Genomic DNA, 16,647 nt, shown 5'->3' on the forward strand with positions numbered 1-16,647 from the left:
GAAAAAGCTGGACACAGATTCTGGTAGACTACCCTTTGGCTGCATGATCTTGGGCAAATCCCGTAAACTCTGAAACCCAGATTTTCCCACCTACAACACGGAATGAAGCACAGTATCTGCTCCACGTCGTTGCTGAGAAGACAGTAGGAAACCACAACCCTGGTGCGTAGACAGAGCCCGAGAACTCTGTTCCTTTCTTCCTTCTTATCTTCCCTCTTCAGTTTCCTTTAATGCTTTATCCTTTCTGCCTGATTAGCAAGAGAGGTGATTAGGCTCATTAGGAGCTGGTTCTATGCTGTCCTGTGTTTCTGATTCAGAAGTGTGAGCCTCCAATTCTGCCCAGTGTGTCAAATCTGCTCTATGAAACAGATCGGTGCTTTTGGCTGGTTTCAACCCAAAAGGATAGGCTGGATCCTCCAAGGGAGTTTTCCTCTTTCTAGGTTTCTCCCCTTAACACCAATGAACCATCTTTAACATGCAGCTGTTTATTATAAATGAAGCTGGCAAACTGGAATGGGAGTACAGCAGTGGCACCCGTCCCTAAAAGAGCCCCTTGCTTCTCCTACCCTGCGCGTGGCTGACACTGTGATCTCCACCCGCTTCGGAACCTGTGTTATTAGCAGCCATGCTATTTCTGTATTGGGATATGCCTGGAGCACTGAAGAAAATTCTTCTAAACCATATGTTGTTTTTATGGTTTAACATTGTATATGTATATATAATTTACATAAATACAAAAATAAAGAGCTGTCCTGTGTTTCTCTGAGGACTGTCAACTCCAAAGAAAAGAGGTAGAAATCCTCCCACATCTCAGCCTTCATGGCACTTGGTACACAGCGAAGAGTCAGCAATGTTGCCAGAAACTGACTCTGGGATTTAACAGTTAATAATTTATGATGCAAATGTTCTCACTTTATGTAGTTTTTACCCTCCATGGTGAGAAGAATGGCACAGTCAGGTGTGAGACCAGACGTGCTACCACACCATAAAGCAGTACCACCTTCATGAGCTCACTCTGAAGATCCCAGGATTCAGGGTCGGGTGGGAATAAAATAATTCACTCTAAGTAATGCTTTGTTCACAAGGTCTGACCAGAGGCACCTGGCACCTTGGAGAGCAAGGTGGCCTTAAAGTCAGAGGAACCTGGGTCCTAGATTCTATGCCTTTCTAAGCGTCAGTCTCATTTTAAGATTGGTAGCATCTGTATTTATCTTGCAGGGCTATAGAATGGGATAACTGGGAGTACGTGGGTCATGGCTGGACTCTTCACCACTCAGAGTTGAGTGGGCCTGAACCAGTCAGTGACAGTGTCCTCATCTGACAATGGAAAGTGCCCGTGTCCTGCTTCATGGCGCTGTTATGAAGAGGAGCTCAGATGATCCAGGTAAAGTGCTCAGCATGGTGCCTAAGCCATGTAAGAGCTCAGGCATGTAGCCACAGTCATTGTTGCAGTAATAAATGATGTGATGGATGAAAAGAGCCTCCTTTCAGTAGGTTTTTTTAAAAACTGGAAACTTAAGACACCTGAAAAGCATGCTGTCAGGAAAATTCCAGACATTGCAAACCTCTTTAGAATCAAAATATTGGAGAGGGCCCTGTTATAGTAATAAAGGCATCATCTGATAACATCACAGCACCACAGAGCCACACGGAGATGGGAAGGGCTGGCTTCCCTGCAGCCGTCCTGGCTCTGAAGCGTACCTGCTGGAACACGGGGACCAGTGGCTCGCTGTGCTCCATCGCCCTGGGGGTGGGTGAGCACCAGCTACTGCCAAGATGGTGGGCAGAGGAAGCACAAAAGCAAAATTCTAAACAAATCGGTGTAACAGGACAGTGCCAAAAAACAAACAAACAAAAAATAAAATAAAAAAAAAAAAAAAGAAGAAGAAGAAAAAGAAAAAAAACTCAACCGACAGGCTGGCCAACCAACCCCTGAACGCAATGGGGGGCTGTTCACTTTGAACAACGGGGCCATCAATGAGGTCAGTAAGGCAGTTCCATAAGAGTTAAAGCAATAACTACAATAATGATTTTTATAGACACCTAGCACAGATCAGATTGCTGGTCATGCTTTTTTTGTTTTGTTTCTTCAAAGATACACCCACGCACCTTTGGCAGTGTTATCCTCAAACGACAAGATGTTACTTCTAAGCTGCAAGACCTCAGGCGCTATCTGTCCTCACCCACACCCAACTGTCTACCATCTTCAGCACCAAACATATCCCTGAAGACAAAAATGGCCCTTCAGTTCCTGAGTCGTTTAAAATGAAAAACCAGTTAAAGTGCCATTCCCAAAATAAAACAGAAACATGGTCACTGGCATGAAATATTTACAGCTGTGAGACCCAAAAAAAAAAAAACAAAAAACAAAAAAAAAACAAAAAAAACACCACACCAGAAGAAAGAAGAAGCAAGCCTTACTTGACCTGGTAGGCAGGGGAACGATGCAGTTGCAAAAACAACAGAGATGCACTTTACCCTAAAACCCGTCCCTCTTCTGGGATCCCTGCACGCACCCGTCACCCTAACCCAGGAGTTGTCTTCAGCGGCTTCCTCCTCTCACCTCTGCACCAAGGCACTGACGTAGTTCCATCTATTACATGGCTAACAGATCTCTGTGCCTGGAACACCCCTCTGCTGATAAGGTCCTCCGAGCTCTTACTGACCAACCAAGCCATACTTCTCCCTGGGTTTTCTCTATTCTGGGTTTCCCTCTTTCCAACTGCTTCTCAGAGCAAACAGCATGGCTTGGAAGGTCCTTCAAGGGCCAGCCTGTAGGTGCATTCTAGTTTTACCCTTTGCCCAGCACCTGAGGCCTTCTCCCAGCCCGCCATTCCCTACACATGCTGAAACCCGTCATACCCGAATGCACGGTCGGGCTGTGGTGCGTGCTTTTCCCTCCATGTGGGGCTATCTCACCCCTGCGCACTCTCAGGTGCATCCTTCAAGACTTGGTTCAGATATTCTATTCTTTCTTAATCACTCCTAGATCCTCCCGAGCGAGACCTGGGAGCTCCCTACACTGGGCTCTCTGTCCTTGTACCGAGTCTCCTCAGAGCACGTTTCATACAACACAGCAACCATCACCCTGTCTCCCTGTCAACTCCTGTGCGCTGTGCTCTCTGTGATGGCAGTGTGGCCATAAGAGGAGACACGGGGGAGCCGCAGGAAAACAAGACGTCTTACCCTCAAGGGTCCTAGAAACAGGAGGCACTGCAATCCACACAGGGTCATGGGGGACGTGCTAGGACTTAGATGGGCAGAGGAACGTCTAGGGCAGAGCCTTTGTTGGGGCTTCCTCGAGTAACACAAAGCAGGGTAGGATAAACATTTGAGGATCGGCTAGTTTGAATCATCTCCTCTGGCTTGAGGCTATCAAGGTGGTGCCTAGCCTCCTGGTAAGAGGCTCTGAGATGGTTAGGGCAGAGGGCTATGGCCTCCTGGAGTATACACGCCAGATAAAGAAGGTATGGCTCTGGACTGCTTAGTTTGCTGTTCAGAAGCATGCTCCCAGAGGCTGAACCCTTTGCCATCTCTAAGACTTGACTAGTCCCTGAAGGGCTAGTCAATAAGAAAGCCAGAAAGGTTTTAAGGTGTCAAAACATCAAATTATACAAAAAACAAAAAACATAAACAATACAATTCCCAACCCTTAAACTAAAACCTGGGCTCTTCCCTACCACATTCTTGGCCCGTTGTAGCAGGACTTAGAGCAGGGCTCATACCCACAGATAAGCTGCTAACGGACCAGCTTACAGGTTTTCTACAGCTGGTGCTTTCCAACGCGTCGATACCCAAACCATGCTGGTTAGGAAACACTCTGAGCACCATCCCCGATTATAACTGCTTTATATGTATTATCACAGTCCTGTGAGGTGTGTGTTATTATCCACATTTTAGAGATCCAGAAACTAGGCTCAGAGAAGTTAAGCCACCTGCTGAAATCACATAGTAGCTATGGAGCCAGAACGTGGAGCCACATCTGCCTACACCAGGCCCTGTGCCCTCTCCTTTCCATCAGGCTGCCTCTTGGTTCTTCGTTTTTACTTCTCGACTTAGGTGTCTAGAATAGCGCAGGGCATCCGGCAGGAATTCATGAAATGCCAAATGAATTACGGCATAAATGGCAGTGAAATTGAATATTTTAAACTTTTCCCACAGCTGATCTATTCTATGGAACCAAAGGCTGGGAGGTCTATAACAATGTTTTTAACCAAAAGACAACTCGTAAGAACAACAGCTGACTTCATCAAAACACAATATGTACTTCCCTATAGGAGCGACCGCATTCTAATAGCTACTCACTGAGTACCTCCCAGGGAATAAGCACTGTGTTAAGAGCTTTGTGCTCATTCCCCCACCAACCCTGCAAAGTAGAAACGATCTCTGTATCCCCATTTTTGATGAGGAACAGAAAGCTTTCGATGAGGCTCAGAGAGGATACGTAATACGTTTAACGGCTCAGAGCTGGCAAATGGCAAAGCAGGGATCAGAAGGTAGGTCAGACTCTCCACAACCACACAACCATTTTCTTTTATGTTCACGGATCATTTGCAGGAGTGCACAGGGCAGGAAACAGGACTTCATCCTACCTGGAGGTCTCTGAGGCAAAAAGGTGCTATATCACCATTAAGTAGCTGCGTCAGTAATGGATTATTGTGGCTTCTGTCTTCCGGGCCCAACAGGAGGCTTGGTCATGGGCTCAGGACCCATCTCCTGCTAGAATCTTATTAGTGCTTCCTCTGCACAAATAAGAACTGGTGTATTGTGTTAAATTGACTGACACAAACAACCATGCTTTATCCAGAAATAGAAAATGCAATTTTCTTTAGCAAAATAGAACATAGGAAGTGGTGGGGGTTGAAATGTCATGCATAGAACAAAGGTTTGGCAGAGGAGAAAGGTTAAAATCAATCACCCTACGGGGAGAAGAAAGGTCTATAGTATTCTGTAGTAATTATCCACCCAAAGTCACACTACAGAATCAGGAGCCACTGCTCCTTAAAACTCCTTAAAAAGGAAAGAAAGAAAAATCTACATCCCATAACGTTAATGTTTTACTTTTCATGAATCATTTGGAAAGATCATAGATATACTACTGAAAATAAGAGAATGCCATTTAAATAGTCTCACCTCTAATGGAGGAAGTGACCTTTTCATACCAGAATGAGGTAGGAAAAAACCCAAGCTATTCTCTCAACAGAAACCACCACCAGCGTATTAGTACCCTGACTTGTATGCTAGAGGAAATGACAATTAAAGTGAAAAATAAAGAATTATCCATCACTCCTATTTGCTAGCCAATAACCTTCTCTTCTAGCAGAATGCCCATTCCCACAGCTACCATTTCACAAATATCAAATCATTATATAACTTTTCTGGGATTGTTGTTATTTTTTCCACAGCAAGTTTTTCCTACTTTCTACTTGTTGCTTTCTATCTAAAACTACCAGAGTTCTTTCAGGTCGAACAACTGATGTTTTTATCTTACCCCCCACTGGTTTTAATCCCATGACATTCTCCATTCAGACCAAGGTGAAGTTAAGAGGAATCATAAAACAAAGACACCAAAATATTGGCCTTTAAGGTCCGCTGTTAAGATATGGAGTCAAATAGAAAGATTAAAGAAATATAATCCATCAAGGACTTGTCAACAAAAGTACAAAGTCATGTTCTGTCTCCTGCACTCAGTCTTGGCCAAGTGCAGCCAAGACTAAATGGTTGTCAGAGACCCTGTTTCCTGTATAACAGAAGACAGAAGAGAAGAAGGGACTGACATCACGAGCAACAGAGATGGGTGAGAGACTGGCCTTTCTTTTATCTGTTTGTTTGTTCATGTACTACAAGGTGGCGAATAGAAATATTAAGTCAGATCAGTGAAATCATTTAAAAGCAGAAAGATGAATGGTGCACTTGAGCCTTAATCTGACCAGGAAGCAGGAAGACTGGGATTAGGAAATAAACTGGCTCAGGGTTCTCTGGAGTCAAATAGGTCATCACCTTCAATGACCTACATGACAGTATGATTAATAATAGTGATTCCCCACATCTAAAGCCTCTTCCCTGCTGGGTACACTCTGGAAAGTCACTTCTTCTGTTAAATATAGATTTGGTATCTAAGTCACTTCCAGCTTTTGTTCTCAATTCCTTTTTATCTTGAATAAGTCATACACACCTTCTGAGTATTAACTGTCCCCAGGAACCCATGCCCCTTATTTAATAAGAGTAATGCGAAATGAGAGATCAGTACACTAACGTCTCAGAAAAATTAGTCTATAAAATTTTTAAGGGTTTTAGTAAAGATAAAAGAATTTTAACAGTTAAGAAGGATGGATCTTAGGAAATTTGAGTTTGTTTTTGGAGGGAAAATGATGCAGAGAGCGTACAGTTAAGAGCATGCCTACACTGCCTTGAGCAAGTTGATATATTCTCTTGGGGCCTCAATCTGTTCATCTATAAAATGGACAGCCTCAGCTCTGTGAGGATCCCTAAGTCTCTTTCTGGCTGTAGCATTCATGAATTAAACCAGAGCTAAAATTAGAACTCAGAGTTCAAGATGGTCTGCTTAGGACATTTTAAATAACTGCTTTTTTCTGCAATTGGGCCATGTACCTGTGAGATAAATTCAAATTCAAGAGAAAAAACATTCTGTCTCTTCCTTGCTTCCTGTCCGCCCTGCCCAGCCTCAGCCTTTAGTACCCTCCTCTCTTCCCCCAACCCCCCTCTGCCCCCCAGTCCCTAATAAGAGCCAAGATAGGGAAGGTCCAAGGCAGACTCTTAGACCAGCCTCTTCATTCAATGGACTCTTGGAATTATTCTGGTTTCTGAATAAGACGGTTCCCTCCTTCACCCCCAGCACTTATCTCTTTGGTCAACCATTAAAAGGGATGAGGCAAAAGCACTGCCCAGCAAGAAACTCGTGCAGCTGGCAGAAATGAAAAGCAATGATCTTCCCTCACAGGTCAAATCTAACTGACACAACACAGATAAAGCTAAGCTGCCAGAGGAAAAAAGGCAGACTCACAAGCAGAGGAAAGCAGGGAGGAAACTATTTTGAGTTCCTTTCACCAAAAACTGTAACTTATTTGTGCTCTGGTATTATCAGAGCCTCCTGGAACTCTCTGGCTTTTCTTTATTAATAACATTATTATTGAAAGATTTTTTTTTTTCACTTGCCAACAAGCTATTCCCTGATTAACTGGAATATTCTGGCTCTTTAAAACCTGCTGTCATACTAGAGAGGTCTACCTGCGCCCTGGGGGCAACCTGAAACAAACAGCTTCTTTTTCTCATTGTGGTCCAGGAATTTAAGATCCTGCCTGAATAGCGCTGGAGTTATTTAAAAAGTCTCCTGTTTCTCTGGAGCCCCAGAGCTGTTTTAGAGAGAAAGTGACCTGGGAGCTGCCACTCGGCCTACTGCTTCCTTTTGAAAGCACACATTGCTTGCCCAGAATTGGCTTCCCTCTTCACAGTCCTGCTCAAAATGGGAATGAAAAATGCCGAAGAGGCCAACTGAAATGGACGCTTTTGTGCATTGGGTTTATTCGGTAGTGAGGGACGCACTCGGGGAGTTAGCGCCAAAAAAGAGGAAAACTCTGTCCTCGTGGCTCCAGGTTTCCATAGAAGAGAGAGCAAGCTGGTGGGTCACGGTGAAGGAGAAGGGGTGAGGGTTCAGAATCCGGAGGCTTGACCTTCAAAGCAGGAGGAGATATAAATGAGGAAAGATGGTTAATGGGCTGGGAATTCTTTGGGAATCTGGGAGAATGGCAAGCCTCTTTCCTAGTCATACAAAAATGTAGAGGTTAGGGGAAGATCGGTCTTTAATGAAAAGTGATTTGGGGGGCGCCTGGGTGGCTCAGTGGGTTGAGCCGCTGCCTTCGGCTCAGGTCATGATCTCGGAGTCCTGGGATCGAGCCCCGCATCAGGCTCTCTGCTCTCTCGGGGAGCCTGCTTCCTCCTCTCTCTCTGCCTGCCTCTCTGCCTGCTTGTGATCTCTCTGTCAAATTAAAAAAAAAAAAAAAGAAAAAAGAAAAAAAAAAAAAAGAAAAGTGATTTGGTAAAATAATATCCTAAGGAAGATGAAGGTTTTAAATTCTGGCTGAAGAGCACTTTGATAAACAGTTGAATGTGTCAGGTAACTGTTAACAAAGCAAAAGAATGTTTCTGTGTGCACAATGGAAAGGATCCAAAGGAGTGCTAATATTGGGAGGGACAAGAGTAAAGAAACTGTGAAGTAATCAGGGAATCTGGACTTTAGAGAGATGGACAATTTGACAGAAATGGAGCAGCAGAGCTTTCATGGAAGTAACTAGCCTTGCCTGGTCAGTGGCTAATTAGCGAAACTCTCCAAAGTACACCAGAGAGAGAGTGGGGCACTGCCATGCCACTAGCAAGTGGGTCCTGCACTGGTAAGGCAGCAAAGACGACTCTGGTTTTTAAAGAAAATAAAATTCTAGTTGGGGTTATAAGAAGATGACTATGCCCATAAACACATTATGTACATAAAACCAGAGTCCCTTCGTCCACTGAGCCCTTCCATGCCACAGAACAGGAGCCCGCTGCACTGGAGGCCTGGTCCAGGTCAGGTTACAGGGTCAGTGTGCTCTAACAAGGGGTTACAAAGGTCCAACATGCCACCCTGCTGAGGAATAAGAAGCAGGATATTACTAAAGTTTTGAGATCAATGGAATTCTGCCCTCGCTGAACTCTCAGCATGCTCTAATAGAATGAGTAAAAATCGAATAGGCAGTAAACTTGAATTTCTGGTCCCAGCACCCCTATTCATCCTTGAAGGAGAAAATTACCCAATCCAACACTTGCTTTCCTCTCACCTTGCCTCTCCTCCACGAGCTGATTTCTGTCGCCAACCTTCTGACAAATCTACTCAAGTGAAGTTCACCCATGACCCCACCTGCCTGATACTTTCAGCCTTAACAAGGCCCCCGCTTCCTCCCTTGTTTTCCCATGAACCAAGCTGGCCTGCTTCTTCTCCAGTGGAGCCACTCCCAAGCACTAAATGCCAGGTATGCAGGAACCATCGCTAATCATCTTTGTACCTCAAGTAAGAAGAGAATGACTGTTAAAAAAATAACTGAGTAAGATACCTTTATCTCTAAGTCTCTATTTCCGCATCACTTCAAATTCTAAAGTATATGACCACATGATCTTCTCAATGGTGGCTTTATGGATTCAAGATTCAAATACCCTCATTCAGGGAAAAGCCTCTATACAGAAGATTCTACAATCGTCTATTACATGAAAAGGATAAGTGAAAATATAGTATCTTCTCCCTTTCAACATTCCAAGGTATCTGCACTCTTATGTAACACCATGTACTTAATAAGCAGGTATTAATCCTGAGACAACATCATGTAGAGATGAGAAAAATAATGGCTTTAGTATTGTCATTATCTCCTTCGCTTTAGAATGTGATCTAACTTATTATGCTGTATACTGTAATAAAATCCAACTTCAATTTGAGTAAATAGAACTGTTCTTTTTAGCAGTATCTGCTTATGATGCTTAATGATAATTATATAGATCTATTTATATGAACACATTAAAAATGGTTGTGCCGTTTCTGTCAGTTCATTTGTCATGGCTCAGTACATAATTCCCTATACTCATTCTTTTTGGAAATAAAAATAATACCTCCTAATTAAAATAAAACTAGAATAAAGTCAGGAAAGTAGGAAGAAGATCATACTGAATCCCAATATTCAGTGGTATTAGATGATGGCTAGGTGCATTTCCTTTTTTGGAATTCTCTCAGAATTTTTATTTTTATTTTACAGAGGTTATTTAAGCATATAGTATGTGTGTGTGTTTGTGTGTGTATGTATGTGTGTGTGTGTGTATATATATATAGTTTTTGCAAAGAATACATGTATCATCTCCCCTGAAAATACCAATATAGGATCATAAAGGTATTTGGGAATAAACTGTCACTTCAAAAACACATCTTACAGAGAGCATTCATATGGTTTTTAAACAGAAATCTCTAAATATCCTATTCACAGTTTACAGTGGTGATATACCTTTTAAACAAATAAAGCTAAATAAAGTACTCAGAAAATTAATGCTATTTAATATTCCCACTGCAGCAATGTAAACACTTCTCACACCTCTTCTCTCTCAATGGCTAAATCACCAAATACAGAAGCCATCACAATGTTAGCACCACTGCCTCAGAGAAGCATGTGGAGGGCCAAGGTCAGGTGTCAGGTCATCCTAGGCCACTCTTCCTGACGCGGCTGTCTTGCCATAACTCCAGTGGATACATCTCACACTTCTAGACTCCAGGAAAAGAAATGAAAAGAAGAAACAGAGCATCTGACTTTCCCTACTTGGCTGTTGCCTAAGGTTCTTTTGGACTTCAGGACTAAGGCTGAGGTCTCTTTGAAGGAAGGATCCCCATGTCTCATTCACCTTTGTATCCAGTGACTAGCATTTTGGATGGTACACAATAAAAGCTCTAGTATTACTTATTGACTGGTGAGTAATAGACATGGGCAAATGGCCAATTAGGAGTAGTTTCAATTCTAAGTAGCAGAAAACACAAATGCAGATATAGATAGATGGATCAATCGATCAATCTCAAGAAGTCCAGGGCAAGGTAGTTGTTGAGGCTTGTTCAGTGGCTCAACAATGACAGGGTCGATGTCTCTAAAATTCTCTCAGCCTTCTCTTTATAGTCTCAAGGCAGCTGTATTTGCCCCAGTCTTGAATCCATGTTCAAGGCATGAATGGGCCTTGAAAAGGCCCTGGCTGGGGGTGCCTGGGTGGCTCAGTGGGTTAAAGCCTCTGCCTTCGGCTCAGGTCATGATCCTAGGGTCCTGGGATCAAGCCCCGCATCCGGCTCTCTGCTCAGCGGAGAGCCTGCTTCCCTCTCTCCCTCTGCCTGCCTCTCTGCCTACTTGTGATCTCTGTCTGTTAAAGAAAGGAAGGAAAAAAGAAAAGAAAAAAGAAAAAGCCCTGGCTGACTTTCAGTTAAACGTCATTAGCAGTATCACCTGACCACCCCTACTTGCAAGGGAGCTTGGGAAAGTGATTCTCTTTCCTGGAGCTGAGCATACAATCTGGATTCTGAGAGCAAGGAAGTCGGGAGGTATTAATAGACAGGTATCTAGCAGTGTCTGTCTCCACAAATACTAACCCCCACCTCAATCTTCTTAAAGTCTAAATGATAAGAGAAGTATACGCTGAAAACAGTGTAAGATACCCAAGAAAACACACTTTTCATTGTACAGTTCTTTAGGTATGATCACTCACTGACGGGCACTTTTGAGGACTGTGATTTGGTGAATCAGAAGTAGTGGGTAGTTCAATGGAGAGGTCAATCAAGAAACCTAAGAATGCACATGTCTTGAGGGGTAAACTCAACCCCATAACATTTCAGCATCTCCTCTCTTTGGAAGGGGACTTAAAACAGGATAAAAATGTGATCTGTCCAAGTTACCAGAATTATGATTGTATTTGTTTGGTTTTGATATTTAAAAATAATGTAGAGGATTTATTGAGTGGGAATTGGAGGTATATCTGTTTAAACCTCCTTTTCACTGTATTGTGCAGCCAGTGCCTGAAATTTTTAGTAAGGAGGACCTTTCTATACTCTATAAGGTGGCCTACTCAACTTTTGAATTCCTCTACTTAAGCCCTTCCTAATTGGAACTCTATTTTACCTCTCAATATTATAAACACACTGGTTCTAAATCTATTTTCTAGGGTGACCAGAATTAGCTTGTCTCTCCTTGCACATGACAGAACTTCAAATAAATCAACAAAGTTACAACACCTGTTCTCTCAGTCAAACAGGACAGCCCCTGAAACTCCTCCTAACCTGGCCTAGCTTCCACACCCCTGCCCCTCCTCCACTGCTTCTCTGGTAGAGAATGGAGCTGCCCCATTCTGGGCAACCTGTCCTAGTGTATAGTCCTTGCAATGAGACAGTAGTAGGGATGGGCTCTGGTCACCCCGGAGTAGTAGTCTACAACCAACAGTGGTGTCAACACATGCATTAAAATTTCTGCTGGGAAAATTCACTTATTTGGTTCTTTTTTTTTTTTTTTTAAGATTTTATTTATTTATTTGACAGAGATCACAAGTAAGAGAGGCAGCAGAGAGAGAGGAGGAAGCAGGCTCCCCACTGAACAGAGAGGCCAATGTGGGGCTTGATCCCAGGACCCTGGGATCATAACCTGAGCCGAAGGCAGAGGCTTAACTCACAGAGCCACCCAGGCACCCCCCCACCTATTTGATTCTTATCCACAGCTCTAAGCCTAAGAAAAATTATTTGTAATCCTCACTGATCAAGCCACACGAATTCTCTTTCTCAATGTATTTGCCAGGCAAGCCCTCCACAATTTCATTTAAGTCATTAGAAAAGGGAAAACAAGGTTTAACAAGACTGGGATAATACGATGAGAGCTCTTCCTTCAGGTTATGAAGGTACTTAATATTTGGATGACTTTGTTACTAAACTATTAATATACTTCAAAAGATAACTCAACATTTTTTCATTTCATGCAGAGCTCCTGGTATTTTCCTTTCCATATCTTTACTAGGTAATTTAGAGGCATCATTAGTTTACTTATTTGCCACGTTCTTCATCCCATTCTGAACAGTACTGCATAGATGGCTGGCATACCTTTAAAAATTAAGTAGAAAAATGAGGGAGGGGAATTAAACTGTATGTCATTTAGATTTATCTCCTAATCACCCTTTGAGGTTTTATCCCTCCCTCCATTTTTTAGACAGATTACAAAACAGTTCATTGTAAAGAAAACCTCCTTAAGATCCACGGACTTTTTTTCTTCTTAGCAAAGCCATGTGACTTTTTTTCCAGATCACTTCCCTAATTCTCCCGCATCAGTTAGGTGTCCAACAATTAATTTGGTTCTGATGCAAACTACTCGAAGTTAGCACAGACCCCAGAGCTTAAGGGTTCAGTCCCACAAGACTGCCCCCACTTTAAAAGTCAGCAACAAATGGGAGATTCAGGCTGCCCATATTTCTGCCAGGCCAACTGCAAATTCAAGAGTCCCCCTTACTTATTCATTGAGTTTGATAATTCCCTAGCACAACTCCTAGAACTCAGCAAAACACTCTAGTTAAAGAATACCACTCAAGGGGCGCCTGGGTAGCTCAGTGGGTTAAGTGTCTGATCATTTGTCAGGTCACCATCCCAGGGTCTGAGATCAAGTCCCACAGTGGGCTCAGCAGGGAGTCTGCTTCTCCCTTGGCCTGCTATTCCCCAGGCTTATGCTCTCTCTCTGACAAAAAAAGTAAATAAAATCCTAAAAAAAAAAAAAAAAGATAGCACTCAAGGACATCCCAGTGGACAAGTGGAAGGGATACCTGGGACACAGTGTGGGGAGCCGGGCAGGGTGGGCAGAGCTTCCATGCCTGCTCCCCGTGTGCAGTCTTTCCAGTTCATCAATGTGCTTTTCAACCCAGAAGCTCCCTGAACCCCATCATTCAGGGATTTTTATGGAGGTTTCATTATGTGTGCACGGCTGATTATATCACTGGCCATTGATAACTGAACCCAACTTCTAGCCCCTGCCCCCACCCAGTAAGTCAAAGTTGTGGGTAAAAGTTTTAGCCCTACAATCCCGTAACTCTTCCCCCAGGAGTTACCTCATTAGCATACAAAAGACAGTAAATTCCAAAGGTTTTAGGAGCCTTGGGTTGGAAGAGATAGTGGACAAAACCCAAATACTTTTTCATATACCACAAAATCCCACTGTCAGTTAACAGTGTAGCTACATTTCAAACTCAGGTCTGCCTGTGACTGAATTCCATGTCCTTGTCTTACAACAAACTTCCTTCTGATGAATCAAATCTTTAAAAAATTGGAATGAAAGGCTATATTAGTGCAAGATATTTTAGGATGTGCACCAAGTAGAAATATCCTGTGTCAAAGTCACATCATCTGAAAAATGGTAATCAAGAAAATGAGGCTTGAGAAATTTGTTTTCCTTCTGAATAACTGAGCTCAGTGCTTTCATTGTCATATTTACCCTTCCTTGGCTAAAGCATGTCAAACAGGTAAGGCCTTTGTTCTCTATCAATTGTTGGTTTCTAACTGCAGGCTAAGGATCCTGTTGATACTTCACAGTAACTTTCACATTCATCATTCACCACAGATCCACCCACAGACACTCAATATTGGGGGTTTAAATACTTCACCTTGCAAACACTTATTTACAAAAAAGAAATAGGTTTATCAAACACACACACACACACACACACACACACACATACTCTCTCTCTCTCTCTCTCTCTCTCTTAAACACTTAATGAACAATGTTCATTAGATCATTATAGACTGAGTTACTTGCATGCCAAAAAATACAGAGTGCTCTGTGTGGGTCTGTTCCTGTTAGCTGTAAAAGTGTATGGAAGATATTCTTGGGATGGGAACTAAAGCCTTTTTGTGGTACTCCATTTTCTAAGAGTTTTTGGTAGAATGACTAACATAGTATCCAGTTTAGCAGCGAAAATGGGTTGTAAATTTCCATTCCAAGTTTTTCAGCAACAATGTAATTTATACCATTTGTTGAGTTCCTTTGATGCCAATTACTAATAACTGCAGGCACTTTCCAAATCTTTAATTCTTGCTACCAACTCGGAAAGAGAGATGTCATATCCACATTTTACAAATAACAAAACAGACCCAAAAGGTTGAGAGGCAAACCACGTGGTAGCCGCGTCTTTTTACTGCAGCTTGCTAATTCTACATCATCTCCTTAAGAAATCTTCCCCAATCAACTTAAATGTCTTTTCTGAAAAAGGAAAAGACAGAAAGAAGGGAAAGCAAGGGAAGGCAAGCAAAGACAAGGGAAAGGAAAGGGGAGGAAAGGGGAGTGGAGGGAAGGGAAATTTTAGGAAGAGAAGGGAATGGAGGGCAAGACAGGGCAAAACAACAACTATAAATCAGAGCATTTGGAGAAACAGCTAAAATTTCTTGTCTGTTCCTCACTACAGAACAGAGGTCATATTGACACTGCATCTCTACTCATAACGTGCTTCGAAATATCTTGTTCATTTGGTCACCACATTTACTGAGCACCTCCCTATCTTCATATATTATAATAGGTAGGGAAATTATAGAAGCAATCAAGAATGGGCTGTCACCCTTATGGAACTCACAATCTAAGAGAGTCAAGAGTATAAACGCATGGAATAGTAGGAGACTTTCCCAAAAAGCCTTAAGGACAGATGTCTCTAGCTCCAGCTATGGAGCCAGAAGGTAGACATGTAGGAGTTGGACAGACCCATCCATAGGACAGGGTCTTCCTCTCTAACCATTCTACCTCTGTAAAAACAGCAAAAAAAGGACAATGAACACTGAAGGTTCTCTATTTTACATGGTGCTTGTCTACACATAGACTGTGGTAGATTCTACTTCGAGACCATTAAGAAAGTTGAGACGTTCCTCCTGTGGCCTCTTAGCAAGGTAGTTGATCTTGATCCTAAACACGTTGCCCTCACAGGATCCATACTTCAAACCCTGGATCCCTTGCTGACAATGGAACATTTTAAATCCAATCCTCTGCAGATAGATATACATCAAGAATGGATTAGTGTCTGTTTCTGTTCCCACAGCACAGTAGTAGGCACCTGGCAAAATGATATTGAGAATAAAATCATACTTCACTTTCATAAATGATTTCTTGATATTCCATTTCATGAAGCCTCCATATCTACTTCTAAAACCAAGGTGACAGACAGGATGCAGACATTGAAATGATAAACGGTTAAACTGAAACCTTCCCAAGGGTGTGGGGTAGAGTACCACGAAAAGGGTCCAATTCCCAGCCCAACAATGTCTTCCACACAGTTTTGCACCTGACAAGAATAAACCCACAGAGAGCTGAATCTGGCAAGGTTTATGTTGATATTTAATCCCCTAATTCCAAGAACAGTTGTGTAAACCCATAAAAGACATTTTTGTCCCCTTCAGACAAACACGAGTGATTTTAGTCATTTTAGATAGTGCTTTGAAAAATACTGCTACAGTCTGAATGTTTGTGTCCCTCCAAACCTCATGTATTGAAATCCTAACCCCCAAGGTGATGGTACTCTGGGAGATGATTAGGTCATAAGGGATAAAGCCTTCATGTAGTGCCCCTATAAAGGAGGCCCAGATAACTCCCCTGCCTCCTGTGCCATGTGAGGATATATGAAAAAGTTGGCAGCCTGCAACCCAGAAGTGGGCCCTCACTGGAAATCAACCACGCTGGCACCTTGATCTTAGACTTCCAGCCTCCAGAACTGTGAGCAATAACTTTCTGCTGTTTTTAAGCCATCTGGTCTATGGTCCTCTGTCAGTGCAGCCAGAACAGGCAAAGACAGCATCCTAGTACACGTCTTGAGAAGGACCAGTAATTCCCTATATGTCCTCGTGTCTCCTAGCATACAAAGAATGCTTCGTGATTGGTGCTATAGAGCAACATTACCATAGAGAAGGTGTCAGTCAGATAAGGTATGACACATGTGAACTTCACATTCATATATTGCCATAAAAATCCATTGAAAAAAGAAAAGTCAATAGGGGTACCTGGGGGGATCAGTCAGTTAAGCGTCTGCCTTCAGCTCAGGTCATGATCCCAGGATCCTGGGATGGAGTCTACTTCCCTGCTC

At 42.8% G+C, this 16,647-nt stretch overlaps 1 protein-coding gene across 3 annotated transcripts in view; it reads right to left on the reverse strand.

The window, feature by feature from the left end:
• Positions 1 to 4,595: 4,595 nt before the first annotated feature.
• The window catches only part of ELAVL2 (ELAV like RNA binding protein 2), a 286,534-nt gene continuing 274,482 nt past the window's right edge, over positions 4,596 to 16,647 (reverse strand). For 2 of the 3 annotated variants that reach the window (XR_007122204.1, XR_007122201.1), the window contains exon 10: positions 4,596 to 5,240. The gene's annotated coding sequence lies outside the window, so the exon portion shown is untranslated. The remainder of the gene's footprint in view (positions 5,241 to 16,647) is intronic. The other variant, XR_007122206.1, reaches the window with a different exon arrangement.

This window comes from Lutra lutra, chromosome 13 (assembly GCF_902655055.1).
Source record: "Lutra lutra chromosome 13, mLutLut1.2, whole genome shotgun sequence".
NCBI classification, from domain to species: Eukaryota; Metazoa; Chordata; class Mammalia; order Carnivora; family Mustelidae; genus Lutra; species Lutra lutra.